This window comes from Anomalospiza imberbis, chromosome Z (genome assembly GCF_031753505.1).
Source record: "Anomalospiza imberbis isolate Cuckoo-Finch-1a 21T00152 chromosome Z, ASM3175350v1, whole genome shotgun sequence".
NCBI classification, from domain to species: domain Eukaryota; kingdom Metazoa; phylum Chordata; class Aves; order Passeriformes; family Viduidae; genus Anomalospiza; species Anomalospiza imberbis.
Window position 1 is genome coordinate 17,278,217 of NC_089721.1, and position 12,828 is coordinate 17,291,044.

The window sequence follows — 12,828 nt, forward strand, 5'->3', positions numbered from 1 at the left end:
GATACTTCAGGCTCAGGACACCTCTCCTGCTTTTGTATCCTGCATCTTCACTGTATTGATTGTGCTCCAGAGCAGAGGAGAAGAACAGCAGCTGGGGGTGGGTCTTGCACTAGTCCAAGCTGCTGTGTGCAAGTGCAGTTTTTTTTTCTTTTTCCTTAGCCTCTGATATTAGGAGATGGAACACTAAGTCAGTTATCCCCAGAATTCTAAAGATTTGACTCTGATTTCTGCCGTTGGATGAATTAACAATACAATCTTGGTGAGCTCCAGCCACTGAAGAACAACATACGTTTCCAACCTAGTGGGACCACGTTGGTCCCACCACCAACTTTTTTGAGAAACCATCCCTTTGGGTTTTCTTACTGTAAGTGGCCTTCCTGCACATGCTGCCTCTCCACTGTCAGCCACAGTCACAGCAGAGCCATTGGAATCTTCTGGACTACAAGTAGATCCTTCCAGAATCACATCAGAGAGCTTTGGAAGGACACAGAAAAGGGACAAAACCTTTGTCCCAAGGGACAAAGCTTGTCTGCCGTAAGTGAATAAAGATAGATTAAGTAAGCACCTCTGCAGCAGTACAGAGGGTAAGTGTATGCAAACATCCTGTTTTCAGGGGCAATGTAAACCTGCACACTAAATGCACTAGCCATCGAAACACTTTTGATAGAAGTCATCAGGGACAACCAAACACCTACAGCCCCCACTTCTCTCCTGTAGCACATTTTATTGCTCCCAGATGTGCACAGTGGTAAGCTAAGGAGAAGAGGCAGATAACCCTGTACCTGCTGAAATTATGGCCCTAAAAATGAATTTGGAAGACTTTTATTCACAGTCTTGGAAGCTTGATTCTTTGGGAAAGTGTGAAGCTGAGATATGGAGACTATTCATGTTATGTTGTATTAGAAAATAAAAGATTGTGAGAGGATAAACAGCAAATTAACTTATTTATTTACTTCTGTCCTATAAAAGTTATGCTGATATCTTCCACAATTGGCTATTTAATGATATTTAGCTGTTAACTGCATTTGGATGTGGTTTTATTTTTTACAAATTGCTCAGGCACTCTTATAGTTACAAATAGAGGAAGACTAGGAGTTCTTTCTCGGTTCTTTGTGTTCCCACTTCTTGTTGTTTTCTTGTTGTAGTTGTGCTGTTGAAAGGTGCATAGAAATTCAAGTTTCATGTAATTTCCCTCTTAAGAATATGCCTGTGTTGGCACGGCAGTAATATGGGCAATATGTACTCTAACATAAAAAGAGAAAATTATATGTTCTTCTCTAAATTCAGATCAAGTGAAAAGCTCATGTCCAACTAATTAACAGTGTTACACTTGTTTTTTCTGCTGCTGTCTTGGGTTGGAAGTGTGACTGAAATACACAAGTGGAGTGATTTTTTTTTGTTTTGTTTTCTCATTAAGTAAAATATGTTACAGATAAATTTTAACTTAAGCTGTAAAAAAATAAATATTGCATTAAAATGTGTTTTTTTTTTATTGTAGAAAATATTTTTTTCCTGTAAACACTAAAGCTTACTCTGATATCACATGGATGGCAGCACATCTACTTTTCCAGGTATTGATATGCTACTTTGCTGACAATTATTATGACAGCATGAGTTTTAACTCTTTGAGCTGAAATGCTAACCATTGTATGTCTGTCTCAATCTGTCTTTTTGGCCAAGGATTAGCACGGGAAAGGTTTTGAAATGAAATAAAAAGGTATTTCAAATTATGCGTCAGAGGAAAAAGCTGTCCTTGACACTATGGCTATTTAAAAAACCCTGAAATACTTTAAAGTTCTCATGATCCAGAAAAGAAGTTTTTTTATGTCATAGGAAACAGGTTTGGGTTTTTTTTTTTTAATGTAGGATTTGTGTTTCTACCGTTTTCAGGACAATTTGTCTTACCCAGGTCAAGCTCATTGTATTCTCTTTTTACTAAAATCCTGTATCCAAAATGGGATACAGCAAAACCCCTAGACCTTGTTCTTAATGAGCACCTAAACCTGAGGGTAAGAGGAGCACATAGCATCTAACAGTATCAAACCCAGAACTTCAAGGCATAATCTTGGTGTATGTTAGTGTTGGAGCACTTGACAGCAGTTTCCATTGTATGAAGACTACACTTTGAAAGCTTAATTTAAAAGGAAAAAAGCTACCCAGAAGTAAAACCTTATTCCTAGTGGAAAATTACCTTTCTATTTCATGCCCTTTATCCATTCTTCCATTCCACCTCTGAAGTGAGTATAAAGAAATATGTGAGCAGAAAGAAAATGAGAGATATAAAGTAACTTGCTGAATGCCATGCAATAATTAAGTGGCAAACTGGAATGAAATTCACAATACTGTAACTGCATCTCGGTGATTTGTGTGGGACACTGTGCCACTTCAAAAAAAATCTACTTCAATTCCTTGCCCTATTTGGTGACTAGTTTTGAAACTCAGAATGGCTTCCCTAAGCAGATGCAGTATTCATGAGGCAACATTTTCTATACACTTCTAAAACACAAATCTTAGGGCAGATAGTTGTTCAAATATTACTTTTGGCTGTCTGGAAGTTTTGTTTTTTTTAAATTCTACTGGTGTACGATGCTGGCAAAAATTGCATTGGAACGGACTTTCAATTTCTACTAATAAGACAAAATGGAATACGGGAGTCTGGAGAAGTTAATTTACATAAACCACTTCTTCCTTGCCAATAAATACAAACAGATGGCACCTTGTTATTCTATCTACTCAGTTCCCAGCATCTGAGGAATTTCAGGATCTAGCATCTGAGAATTCTACCACTGGTGCCTCTGCTGTTCAATTATTTGTGCTATGGATATTTTAACAGGAATTTTGTTCTCATTTTATTAACAATTGCATATTAAACATGAAATTGTAGCATGCATTCAATTCTTGTTCAAAATAACAGAGTTTTATACTAGGAATTAATGTTCATGTCAAATAAAATGGATATAAAGTTCATATATTGTTGAGACAAAAGATAAATTACACAGGATATAAATGCAAAGTCCTGGTGGCTTTGTAGTAAACAGAAACAGCCTAATTAACACCACATATAAGCTTTAGTTTTCAAATGGTTTTGAAATTTTGACAGGGTTGGTGAGTCAACACAAGTTTTTAAGTGAGAGAGGCTGGAGAGAAAAGGTTTGAAATCTGGTAGTAAGCCAGGTTATTTTTATGTAACCTCTCTTGAGCAATTAAGCTGTATTTTAGCTTAAAGTGTAACACTTGCAGAAACTATATCTCATATATTTTCCTGGTCTTCTGTTTGTTTTGACAGATCTTTCAAAATAGGTGTATGAAAATGTAAACAAGCTGGGGCAATGTAGGCTATATCTGTTCACTGTTTCCCCTTGTAGAGTTTGCAAGATTTAACCTGCTTTTGTGATGTCTCAGTGGTGTGCCTTCACAGTTTCATTTCACGTAGTAAAATTTCACCCAGGCCAGAGGCAGCTTTGAGTAATGGGAGGTTGTTTGTGGGAGATATGTCAGAAAACTGGTTTGACATCACAACTGGGAAGGGCCTCCTCTCTTCCTGGGAATGGGATCTTCTTGTCTGGCCAATGGTCCTCACAGGGTATGCTGTCCCATCAGCTTGTAAGCTATAAACCATGACAAGACCTGCATGTAAGTACATTTTTAAAGCAAATTTTGAGATAAAAAGAGTGAGAATAGTCTCAGGTTATTTTGGCAGGACTTGGCTGGGTGTGAGCTTGAACACCTTCTTTTTCACCCGGACTGTAGCATTTGTTCCTCTCTAAGATACATTTCTATGCATGCAATGTAGGAGTGGCCCAGGTTGCCTTCTCTTGGCAGTGTTCCCACAGTGCAGTTTGGGCCATGCACTCCCCTGTGTTTGGTTGCAGTCCCCATCTAGGAGGCCGCAGGATGCTCCTGGGGATTTATGTACAAACCTGCGCTGGATACCCTTTCTATGTCCAAAATGAGAATTACAAAGGCAGTGTCTTTTTTAACTGTTTTCTGCTTGGATCCAGACACCTGGAGACTGGCAGTCCCAGGCAGCAAATGGCTGCCTGTGGCAAATGTTTGTCTCTACCTGCCTGGCAGCAGCATGAGAAAATGCCTGAAACCAATGAATATTTGGTAGTGCACCTGCATGCAGGTTTACAGCCTCTGTGCAGCATGATAGCACGATGCACACAGCTGCTGTGATGTGCGTTTGGTGTCTTTCCTGCATCCAGGAATGTTTGATTTCTCAGCTCATGAAGCTTCTCCCTCTTGGCCTTTACAATGTGGCAACTCTGCAAGAAGTGTGCTGGGTAGCAGAGAGGGGTGTCCACATCTAGACCTAGCCATGCAGAACAAATGTATCTGAGGGCCTCATCAAAACAAAATTGAAAAAAATTATGAGATTAGCAGATGGGTTTGCAGCCAGTCCAAGAGATTTTTGTCATTGTGTTTCCCCAGCTGTCTTCCCCAGCTTATGTTAGAGTGTAGCTCAGCATTTCCACATGGCAGTTTGGGTGCCCCAACTATCCCACAATCTTTGCAAACATTCTTACTCAACCAGGTTGTTAAATTGGTTTGGATTAATTTTTTTACCTCTTTCTTTTTTTTGGGAAAGGAATGGGTGTGTATGTGATGTTTTTTGTTTCCTTTTTTCTTAAAATTTAACCTAGGTAGTTTCACTGGATGTACTTATACCATGCATCTCAGATTGGTTGCATAAATCCACCTTGGGTTTCAGGGAGAAGTGGGCAGAAGAAATGGGTATCTCCTAAATTGGTTTAGTTGCCAGAGACAGTGACCTTGAAAGATCTATCTTTTGTTGTTGATTAATTAAAATAGATACCTACACTTTAACCCTTTTAACTGTCCACCTGCAGCAGCTGAACCCAGACTGAATTTCTCTATATCTGCTTTAAAAGAATAAACAATCATTAAAATCTACAGAAGGCACACAAAAATAATGCATAGATGTGATAACATGATAACCCTTCTGTGTGCACTTTTACCTGTTCTTCATATTTAATAAGCATCTGCGCAGAGATTTTCATCTCTGATGTACTGCTTAGATGTGTGCTTCTTTCAAGTAGATACAACAATTTTACAGGTGGGAAAACTGAGACACAAGACAGATTTAATAATTTGCCAGAATAAAAGAATGCTGTAAGAAATGTTTCTGAATCAAGCAGTAGCTCATACCCTTCTCCCATAGAGAAGAATCGTATTCTTGTGTCAGGACCCTCTTCAGCCACAGATGGAAATTGTGCGCAGTGTTTATCTGCAGCACCCTGGGGAGTGGTGGGTGGCTCCAGTGCTGAGGAAAAACAGCGCTGTTCAGAAACAGGGAACACTGGAAGCTGTGCCTGTGCCAGTGGGTTTGTGCTGCTCTGCTGTGCTGTGCTAGAGTGCAGTGTTCATGTCCTCACACAGTGTGTGGCCAGGCCTTGGCTGTCCTCCAGGTACATACAGACAAGCCAGTTGTACTTGTCTGTGCAGGCAGGCGTGCCCATAAAACAACTTCATGTTTGTTGCTAATTCTGCTTTTAAGCCTTTTATGATATTTTCTGTTCTGTGATTGAAAGTGTGATTGCAGCACGTACAGTTGTACATGTGCTAGCTTTAATTTAGCTAACTTGGATATTAATAGCTACAAAATTGTACTCTAGGCTATAGATATCCTCCAGAGAACCTGGCAGATTACACAGTAAGTAGGTGTATGTCTTTGTTGCTAACTCCACTCATGGTACCTTGAGTACAGCTACAGGTGCTGCAGATGTATCTCCAGTGGTTGAAAAAACATTGCCTTAATCTGAGCAACAGTTTTGAGCTATAGTAGTTATGCTTAAGTTATCCTAACTCCAGAAGAATGGTACATATTTGTTCTGTATAGGAATTTATACAGCAGTAGGGAGGATAGGATCTTGAGCATCTTCTGGTTGTGTCTACAGTAAATGCCTCCCCAAGGGTAAAGTGTGCCATGGAGAGCTTCTGACACATACACTGGCCTGGGCTGAGACTGAAAGAGGAAAATCACATCAGGAATGTGCCTCTCCCTGGAGCAGAGATCACAATGTTGTGATGGTTAAACAGCTGGAAAGCTCATGCCATTGCCTTGGACTAACTCCTGGAAAGGTTTGTCCTTCCCACACAAGTCCTGTGTTTTAGCATTTGTGCTGGAAAAGCTGTATGTCCTTGAAAAAAAACAAACTTGTCAGCTATGGGCTTTTAGGTATTACCTAGGCCTTCTGCCTCTTGATAGGTAAGTTTTCAAGTCTGATAGATGTAAGGACTTATTAGCCTTGATATGCTAATGACAGCCAATGATACCAAGGGGATAATGGTACAGAAAAAAATTTGTCATTAGCATTTTCTTTGATGACCTGGGCATGTGATATTGCAGCTTTTGAGAGGGACTTGGAGGTACATACAAACAGTGTCTGTAATTGGCCAGGATGGAAAAGGATGATACCTTTTGCAGGCAAGCAGTCATTACTTGCAAAAGGTAGTAAGAGGGAACAAGGCATTCCAAGAAGTACAAAAAACACTCTAAATTATAAACTGCATCAACATTTGTTGGACATGTTCTTTTAGTAAGAGAAGACTGATCCCTCAGTTTAGAAATGGTCTGTAATACTTTTCTGTGTTTGAAAAGTTTGAACTTAAATTTGCTCATCCCATTCCTCTGTGTTTGCCTTTTGTAAATTAAATATCCTAGCCAAATAGTGAAAAACAATGGTCCAGATATCCTAAACTATCTCTTTTTATTTTTGATACAGCTGGTATTTTTTCCCCCAGATTTTAGAATTATTACTTATGGTACTGTTGCTCCAAATTTCTAGTATGCAGAAAGGAAGAAATACAAATATAAAATTTGAAGTTACAGGTGCCAAAGAGCATGCCTATGGAAGCATTTATAGTCCTGTATGAATGTGTCCTTCTTTTTCAAGTGAAGTGAATTAATAATAATAATAATAATAATTTCAGAATAAAAGCAAAATGCTTGAGGCATTTTGGTGGCAAACTGGCAGAATTTAGTCATGTAGTAAGGTACTTGGCATACAGTCTTTTTTGGTAAATAGAACATGTTGCTCCAGAGATCAGGCAGAGAGTCAGCAGAAATGTGATTATGTCCATGCTCTCTGTGCTAGGAGCAGACCTCCCCTTCTAAAAAAGATCCACCAACACTGCCTGATTTATTTTCTAGATGTCTAAGGTAAATGGAAGGGGATGCTTTTGAGTGATGATCTTTAGTCTGTGCTGTGCACTGTACTCTGCTTCCCATGGGACTGAGCAGGAGGAAGGGAGCTGAGGCAGAGCAATGGTCACATCCATGAGGATCTTACTAAGAATGTGATCCAGATATCTGTTTAGGGCATAAGAACACAGAAATGGGACACAAGAAATAAAGCAGGCTGTTTTCAGGGTATATAAAACATTGTAGCAGAAGGACCTTTTCTTATTGATATGGAGTAAGTCTACTGGTAAAATTTAGGGCCAAGAGTTCAGTCATAGAGCTCAAAGAAGTTAGCCTAAATGAGAACCTAAGATAAAACTAATAGGATAATTAAGTACACACATACATCTATGTAGATATAAAAATGTCTTTTTTTCTTTAACATTTACTGGGTCAGTTATTTTTGTAATGTGCTTTCATGTGCCATCTTCATCTGATGCCACGTGTTTTCTGTGTTTGTGTGTGAAGCTGTTTTTTTAATCACTTCAAGCAGTCATACAAATGCAGAATAACAGAGCAAAATTAAGTTCTTCCTTTTGCTGTTGGTAAAATTGTGCCCTGTCAGTATTTTATTTGCTCAATAAAATTTAGTCCTTCTATTATAGTGAAGAGGCTTGTGGGGGAGGATGCTTCACTAAAATTTGCAAACTCAGTAAAGGCTAGCACTTAAGATAATCCTCTATCTCCTTTTATGCTGCATCAGTAACTGTTTCTAGATAAGTGAAGAGAGGCCCATGGACTGGGATAAACTGAACATTTAAAATGTATCTGCTATTGATGGGGTAAAACCAAAAGGAGATGAGATTTTTGTCAACTGCAAGTCATGGAAGCACCAGAACTCCCTCTTTCATATGGCCTTGACTCCCTTTTCACGCAGTCTCATATTATCATGAAAAACACTGTTGTCAGGAGTTGGTGGTTAGGCTGCTTTGAGGGTAAATAACAGTGGGCCCAATGCATTGTCTGTAATGTTTGCTGAAAATTAATTGAATTTTCTCTCTGTGCTTGTCTTCTTAACCTTATTTTTTTTTTCCCCTTCTGTTGTGGAATAGGGACCAAAAGTGTAAGTAAGGTAACTCTGTGTCCTTAGTCAGCTTTCATCTTCTGCTTTTGGATACATGCAAGTCTTGTCAAGCCCACTTGAAAAATCTTCATGGATGTTTAAACATTCCTTTTTTTATACTCAATTATTTTTCTTAGTTGGTTGACAGAGTGAAATATTTTGTTTGTATCCTAGCAGTCCAAATTTGGACACTGTTTCTTTATGTAAAAAGTATGCACATCCTAAATTAATAAATTAACATGATGTTTTTCATGAGGAAAATAGGTCAATTTCAAGTTCTTTGGAAGAAAACCAATGACTACCACATTTACCGGTGCATCAACATTATGTTTTGGAGACCATGAAGTGAACAACTGCTCTTAAGTTTATTGCCAATATTTATCATATTCCTTGCATAATATTTAGCTTGGGGTGAATTTTACAATTCAGTTTCAAGCCTTTTCTTATTTTTTCCTGAGTTGGATTTTTTTTTTCCTTTTTCTAGATCATCTCCTCCTCTTTATATTCCTAGAGTAATTAGAGTAATTACTGCCATTTTATGCGCACTTCTCCTTGGACTCTTGATCTTCATTACAAATATTACTGTCTCACTGAAATTGTCAGCCTGTAACTGAGTATCCTTAATGAACAGCAAATTCTACTGAAGGCCTTTCCATTTCTTTCCTTAGAGCTGATGAAGACTCTTTCACCTTTCTCAGCTCATGCACATTCTCCTTTGATATTTTAGGAAACAGGTGTTTTCCATAAAAACTCACAAACCCTTAACCTTCAGCTCTCACAGTGTACTTGTGTGTGTGCCATCAGTAGTCTCCTTCATGCCCATGCTCCTGCAGTGAGGGCAGGCTTGCAGGAGATTGAAGTGCCTGAAAGAAAAACCCAACATTCAGCTTGCAGACACAAGTTTAACACAATTAAGCAACTGTGTCTGGAAAACATGGTGTCATGCCCAGGCATAGTTATTAGGAGGTCTGGGTAGCCTCACTCTCAATTCATTCAGAGAGCCATCAATCTCTATGTAGCTGGGTCCTCATTTGTGTTGTCTGGATGTCCAGAAGGTCCTTTTCATGGCACAGTCCAGTGAAATCTGAGACTGGTGCTGCTATATTACTGATACAAAACTGGGCAAGTTAGGCAAAAATGCTTTCAAAAAGTTTTAAGCTGTGGTCACCTGGATTTCAGTGTGGTCTCTCATGGACTGTGATTGTTTGTCTAACATGCCAACATGTTATATCTGAAAAAAAAAAAAAAACAACTCAAAATGCCTAGAGTTTTGAAATTATTTTATGGAGTAATGGTAAAATCCAAAGCCAGCTGAGATGTTTCTCCTTGTCAGATTGACTGAAGAGGCCTGTTGCCACATTCACGCATAGCATACTGTGGGTGTTATTGTGGGTAGGATTGAATGTGAGTGGGTTGCTTTAAAAAAAAATTGCTTTAATAATTGCTTGGGCTTTTCAGCTCAGACCAAAGTCCTTTTGGTTTTTGTGTCCATTTATATATGTGCTTCCAAGGCTTTTCTCCCAAACTTGAACTGCCTCTGTTGAGTTGTCCCATGTGACCAATGTGAGCTGTTTTAATGAAAACCATGGATCAATTCATGCCTCTTGTGTTTACCATCTCCTGATTTACAGTTTGCCACAATCACAAAGGCACTGGCAGTGTTGTTGGATTTAAAGAAGGGGTAGCATTTAGTTAGGATTGGACCAGGCAGGGTGAAATATCTGCCTTTACTTCATTGCCCTGTGCAAGTGGTCTGGGATGAGAAGCCAGAGGAACCTCTGATGCAACTTGCAACCACCACTGCATCAAATATAAGAGAGTTATCTAGAAAGTAAGGATGGATAGCGCTGGATAAAGGAAATTAGGGAATGGTTCATTGCTAAGGAAACCTGTGCTTCTTTGCAAGATTTTACTTCCTCAATATTTCAAGTCTTTTGATATATGTGACATTTCTACCTTCCTTTCTTTTTCCCATGAATTTTTGTGAAGGAATTTCTGTTGAATTCAGCTGAAGCAAAAAGAGCCTGGTACCATCACAAAAAAAAAAACCCAGAGCATCATGTTGACTGTTGCTAGAGGTAATTAATTTGCCTTGGTGGAGAAATAGACAGAAAAGTTACTATCTATTTCAGTTTTTACTATTCTTTGATTTCAGAGAAAGGGAAAACCCAGCAGACACCTTTTTTTTTCTGTGTATTCTTGCCCATGTTACATTAAGTTTAGATTCTGTTGCATCCCAGGTTGGTTCAGTCAGGGAAATTAATGAATGTTAGTTAGATCGGTTCTATGTACCCCTATTTCCCCCTCATAATGGTTTGCTCCAAGCTTAATCACAGGAGCTCAGTCATGTCAATCTTGTAACCACTCCCTTCTTCCCCACGGAAAGTTCTGTATCAATCACCCCACCTCTGTAATCCCATTTGTCCCAGAACCCTGTACACACCCCTGTTGTGTTCCCATAGGATGCCGTGTTCCGCGTCACTCCCCTGTCATCCGTCCCCATTGGGCGAGGGGGGCTTCTGCCCCTGTCTGCCCACCTCCCATTTAATCCCCTGTCCCCTGTGTCCCAGCTGCCATTTTGCCCATGCTGGCTCGGGAACAGCTGCATTATCCACCGCTGCAGCCATGTGGGAATAAAGAGTTTTCAATCACGTGAGCAGAGTGCGCCATTCTCTCACTCTTTATCTCGCCTCAGCGTCTGGCTACGGTGCGGCAGACACACGCGGAGGCTCAGCCCTAGAGCTCCACACACGCGGCGGCCCAGGTCTCACCGAGAGCAATGCCACTAGCTGGGCACCCCCAGCTGCCCGGGGCCGGGGCAAAGAAAAACCGAACGCTGCAGATTCTTCATTTGAAACAAGAAACAAATGATCAGAATTAAGCTGTTATTGAGTCCCAGAACTGGCTGGTTGACTATTTATTAATAACCAGTATTTATTTTAATTATGACTGAAGTCCTAACTGTCTATGCCACACTACTAATTACTCTTCTGTTTTATAACTGCAGTAAATTTCACACAGGAATTTTAATTAAAAAGTTGTTTGAACAGTAAGTAGGTTTATTTACTTGTTAATTGAGATAACTAACGCTGCAATGCGGTCTGATGATGTTTATTAGTCTATTCTTTGAGGAAGATAGTCCCACTGGAACTTAGGGGTTTCAGATCCTGACGTGCAAAGATGAGATAATTGTAGATCTTCCTGCTCAGGACCATGAGTGGGTAGTGGTAGCAACATTAAGGTTTATGTTCCAGTGAATGATAATATTCTCCTGCTCATTCAAGGTCTGGCACAATTGAGAAGTACAAGTTTCAGATTTTAATAGGGTTTCTTTTTTTTTTAAATCTGACAAGTGATAAGATCAGATAGAATTACTGCTGTATGAAAATTTACAAGAACGTCCTTTCAGAAGGAAAAATAAAATAGGAACAATGGAGCTAAAATTAATCACTCAGCAATATATGATGACAAGTAAGTGTAAACTGCTACCAGCCAGGGTAAGATCGGTTTTCTAGAAAAGGTAAAGAACGAGAACCAAAGTCTGGGGAATTTTTTTTTTATGACTTTGTATTGTAATATCACACATAGAAACAACTAATGCAATGACAAGAACAGAACAGTATAAACCACTCATTATCCCTGCATTCACTAATGATTTACCTTTTTTTTTTTCTCTTCCTTTCCAGGGCTGCTCTTGCTCTGTTTCTCATGGGGGACCATCCACAACCCAGGACATCCAAGTACAGCTTGCTCAACAGACTGGCTAGGCTGGCCACCACCTTTGGCTGGGATCCCTTCCATTCAAGGGATGACTGTCCCCATCTATATCCACCTGTGAATGAAGTGGTAGGTGACAGGTAAATCACTGCTACAGGCAGAAGGAAATACCTCCAAGACACACAGGGCAGCCCTGGTCTTAGCTCTGTGGTTGGAAACCACAGTCTTGGAGCATTGCTCTTTAATGCATTTGATCAGCTCCCAGCATCAATAATTGCTCAGCTCCATCTATCCTGGCACTGGGGTTAGTCCCAATAATGTAAATAAGATTATGCTATTTACAAGAATCTCAGTACACTGCTTTGTTCAGATAAGTTCTCCCATACGGAGGCTTCTTTGGGTTCAGGGGAGCAGTTTGATGTGTCCAAGAGCTTGTACACAGGTGGCTGACTGATGAGAGGGGTGATAACATGGGCTGCACAGCTCCTGGAGGAGAGTGGAGCAGTGGCTTTGTGTCATGAGGGGACAACTCCTGGCACATCTTGGGGAGACGGCTGTGATGGAAATCTGTCTTGTGCTGCACCTGCCCAGCAATCCAGCCCTGCTGCCCCTATGTGTCAGGGCTGGCTATGGCCATGGGGCACTACACCACACTCTGCATCATAATCCCTGCCCTGAAATACCAGTCCATTACTTGGAGAGGAAAACCATGCTGTATGGCCATCTGGACTGGAAATACTGTAGAGGAAACACATTAAACCTGATACATACACAAGAAAGGGGGTACATGTGAGGAAGCAGAAAATGTGGAGTGCAGCTTTCCTTCACAATTCCCAACCCA